The 4,494-nt window shown below is 45.2% G+C and overlaps 1 long non-coding RNA gene across 1 annotated transcript; it reads left to right on the forward strand.

Moving 5' to 3' along the window:
* Positions 1-1,318: 1,318 nt before the first annotated feature.
* Positions 1,319-2,366, forward strand: LOC119293612. The gene is made up of 3 exons (XR_005143143.1): positions 1,319-1,471; positions 1,576-1,708; positions 2,272-2,366. It is a non-coding gene; the product is annotated as an uncharacterized LOC119293612 (long non-coding RNA).
* Positions 2,367-4,494: the final 2,128 nt, after the last annotated feature.

The raw sequence follows: 4,494 nt of genomic DNA on the forward strand, positions 1-4,494 counted from the left end.
TATTGACCCCCTTCTTAAAATTAGATGTTTCGGATGCGGGATGAACTCCTAGCACCAGATCGCATGCGAGCAATTCAAGAGGAATTGGCGGCATTCTTTCTTGACCACGTGATCGCTGAATACGGAGAATACTATGTGGACCACGCGTCCGTATTTTAGGAGATTATATATTTGTAAAAGATAATTATTGTATATATGTAGCCGGTAGTGTCGGATAGATATACGAGAACTTGTTTGTTCGACCAATCTCTCGGAGAAGGAGAGGTGGTCGATATCACTTCTCTCTGTATGCATATATGTTCATGACGATCTTCTGTTTGCTTACTAGCTAGCTAGCGTGTCTAGCTAGTCCTCTCTATACGTATGTATGTATGGTACGTAGCGTCGACCAAGCACGGACAAAAGAGAGGACACTTCTCTCTATTAATTAGCTAGCTATAGCACAATATATGAAACACCTAAATTAACCCCCCACCCCCCCCTTTCAAAAAAAAATAAAAACCACAACCACATAAACGCTGACGCGTGGATGCCTATTGGTCCCGGTTGGTGCCACCAACCGGGACCAAAGGCCCTCCTGCCTGGGCTCAGGGGACAGGCCACGTGGAGGCCCTTCTGTCCCGGTTCTGGATTGAACCGGGACTAAAGGGGGGAGGCATTAGTACCGACCCTTTAGTCCCGGTTCACCAACCGGGACTAAAGGCCCTTACCAACCGGGACAATAGGCCCTTTTTCTACTAGTGATAGTAAAAACATCTATTCTGGATCTAATTTTTATTATTATAATGTGAGGTGAATCGGACACGACCGATAAAAATAAGACAATTTCTTTTTTGGTTCGGACAAGGCCGTGATCAATCACAATCTCTCCCGTCACTGCCTAGTACAGTACTCTACATAGTAGTATTAAGAAAAAAAACGTCAGATTTCTAAAAAAAAACCGTCAGTCATCATCTCCACTACCGCCTCAGATTCTTCTCTGGATAGTTCCCCACCACTCCCTCACAATCTCCTCTGTTCCCCATTCTCTCCACCATAGCCAGCGCTCCCTGGTCAGGCCGCCCCCTCCCCTTCGTCACCATCGCCGGCGCTCCCTGGTCAGGCTGCCCTCCCCTTCGTCACCAGCGCGACCGCTCTCTCACACCCCGTAGGTCAAAGGTTGAATTTTTATCCGCCGCTGATGGTGCTGCTGGGCGAGGAGGCGCTGGAGGCGCTGGATGCGCGTGCGCCGGCGCTGGATCTGCTCCGTCTGGCTCCGGCGACCTTACCCCGTGGCTCCGGGACAGGAAGGCTACCCCGACAACATACAGGTCCGCCCCCTTCTCCTTTCCTCTTGGATTTCTTCTTCTTCCCTTCCCTGAGATGAGATGTACGTTCCTGCCTCACGCACACAGCAACTGGACTCTATGCACAGCGAGGAGGATGAAGACACCCAGCCATGGATTTTTAGCAGCACTCACTCAAGGAAAAAGTGCGCCACCTCCCGCCTCCCCTCTCTATTTGATTCAATTCTACAGGAGTGTATGCGTGTTCCTCACACCTTGTTGCTCTGTTGGTGTTCGTGCTGGGCTGCAGGAGACCTCAACACGCCAATGGATGCAGCCAGCCTCCAACTCACCACGCACCTGCACCAACTTGATGTAGGGAGAGGAGGAGTGAGGCTTCTCTCACGGGATGACGCCCAGCCATGGGGCAGCAACAATCCAAGGTCAAGCCTCCCTCTACCTCTCTCTCGTTTTGATTTCATAGGTCTGGTTCCCTGATTTTTCTGCTGCTCTAGATTCACTTGCATGCTTAACTGAATCTAGTTGCTCTCAGGCCCTAGTGTTCAATGAGATAGGCATTGCACTGTTTACTAATTTAATTTGCTTGCCTGCAGCCACATGGTCCAGAGATAGAATTGAGATATTCAGACTAAGTTTAATGATTTGCTGGTTATAATTACTGAATTTCGCTTGGTGCTATCACTGTCGACCTCTAGTGCTGAATCAGTTGTACACTGTACTGTTTACCAATTTAATTTGCTTGCTTGCCGCCACATGGTCCAGAGATAGAAATTCAGATATATTGAGACTAAAGTTTAATGATGTGCTGGTCATAATTGGTTCAGTGACTAAATCTGTCCCCAAACTATCAAAATTGTATGTCAAAGCTAAAAAACTATCAAAACTTTGCTTTCAAGATGAGCCTAAATTCAGTAAGACGTGTGCGCAGCTTGCTTTCAAGAATGTTAAACTACTCCATGCTTATTTTAACTAATTCCTCCTACAGATTGCTGTCAAAATAAGCCTAAATTCAGAGTCTTCGGAAGTCAATTACTTTGAGCCTTTGAGTTAGGAGGTATACCAGTCTCTTTGTAGTTTGCTCTTAATAAACTCCCTTGGCCATGATGAGATGTTTAAGTCTTTCCACTTATCAGTTTTTAGTTCCACTTGAAGCGATGCATATTCGAATACATTTTCTACTCCTTTGAGCTGTTGAATGAATAAATGAAAAAGTATTAGCATCACAACCGAACAATAACAGAAATCGTGTTATCAAAAGATGGTGTAGTGGGACTAATGACTAACCATAGCGGTGAGGTCTTTGCGGCTCATTCCTGGGCCTAGCGAGTCGAGCACCTGGATGCATCGCTGCCCGGCATTTATAACTGCTAGGTACCAATGGAAGTGTTCAATGTTAACTGGAATGTATATCTGAAAATAGGGTTTTTGTTAGTTTAGGTCCCATCTATACAAACATTTATATGAAACTGAGACTCACCATATCATGTTCCAAATAAGTTATAGCCAATTCAATTGGGGCATAGATAATGAAATTTGATCATCATTACCTTGTGATACAGCTAGCTGTGCCGGTGTTCCGTTATGTAGGCCATCTATTTCCTCACTGGTATTTTTTTTCTTTTGTAGGCTTCACGCCTTCTCTTATTAATCTCATCTTTATTTTTTGCATACCGCTCTCTATCCCTCTGCCTTTTTAGTTCCTTTGGGTCTGCAAATCATGAAACAGTTCAGCAGTTGTAATACTGTATCAAACTTGAGTGACTGGGTTATGATCAATACATGATGTTTGGTTGTTGCTTATATCCTGGAAGGGGGTGCGCGTCCTAACTAGGTTATGATCAATACCTGATGTTTGATTGTTGCTTATATCCTGGAAGGGGGTGTGCGTCCTGCTGGGAGTGGGGGTCCTGTTGGGAGTGGTAGGGCCCATACGAATACGAACTCCTGTAAAAACATGTGAGATCATTATATTTAATGGAGCGCAAGACCATCATTTAGAATATGGAACCAACAACATCGAAATGTAATGCTGTACTTTATAATAGATTCAATCGCAATTGTCGCTGTCAAGAGGCCTCATGCATAGGGTGTATTTTCTTATGGTCATATGATTTTGAGGGGACATCTTTGTAATAGATTCAATCGCGATTGTCGCTTTCGATCAAGAGGCCTCATGCATAGAGTGTATTTTCTTATGGTCATATGATTTTGACAGAACATTGTGGCAAACTACAAAGATTTGTTTCAGTCATAGGTTAGGTCAGTGGTATCAAATTTTCAGTACCATGGGGATCTGCTGAGGATCCGTGGTATGATTTCACTTGCTCATGCACTTTATGATTGGTTTTCATAACATATGCTCACGACATATGGTTCATCTCTTGCATCGATTACATGGACAATCATAGATCCTAGTATGTGGATTAATCATGGTTTCACTATTTATGTAGAACTATGCAGAACAGAAACAAGAGCAATGAACGGATGTCATTGTTAACATCTTCACATGCGTGCAAAGGTGCATGCTGAGGAGTTTGCCGCCGCCGATGCGCAGTCCGGAGACAGTCGCGTCAGTGTGGGCGACGGCGTCTGAAAGATGCGTGCAAAGGTGCATGCCGAGGAGTTTGCCGCCGCCGATGCGCAGTCCGGAGACAGTCGCGTCAGTGTGGGCGACGGCGTCTGAAAGATTGAAGAGAAAGCATGCACCTGTGTTGGCGAGGAGGCTGTCGTCGTGGATGTCGTGTAAATTGTTTATGTGATATTCCCTCCGTCCGGGTTTATTAGGCCTCTCAGCATCACAAGCATGTCCCCTTTTATAAGGCCCCCGTTGGAAAGGTGCATGCATGCAACCATTTCATTGGTTGTATTGAAAGCTATTGTTATTGGTGCCATGGCTGAAAAGTTAATACACTTCATGTGTGCTTTTTCATTGGCTGCATGCATGTGAGAGAGTGCATTGGGAGTGGAATGGAAGAATTAATGTGAGCAAATTACTATGTGTCTTGGTCTAAGAGAAGTTGTCTTTAGGCCTAATAAACCCGGACGGAGGGAGTACTTATACTATTATACATGAAGGGAGTACTTATACTATTATACATGAACTGAGCACACTTGGTACAAATAGGAGAGTGGAAGGGACGTGTACTACCTGGCACCGCCAAGTTTCCGGTCAGGCGGCGCGCCCCAACCACTAGTACAATACATGCCA

Source organism: Triticum dicoccoides, chromosome 4B, assembly GCF_002162155.2.
Source record: "Triticum dicoccoides isolate Atlit2015 ecotype Zavitan chromosome 4B, WEW_v2.0, whole genome shotgun sequence".
Classification (NCBI taxonomy): domain Eukaryota; kingdom Viridiplantae; phylum Streptophyta; class Magnoliopsida; order Poales; family Poaceae; genus Triticum; species Triticum dicoccoides.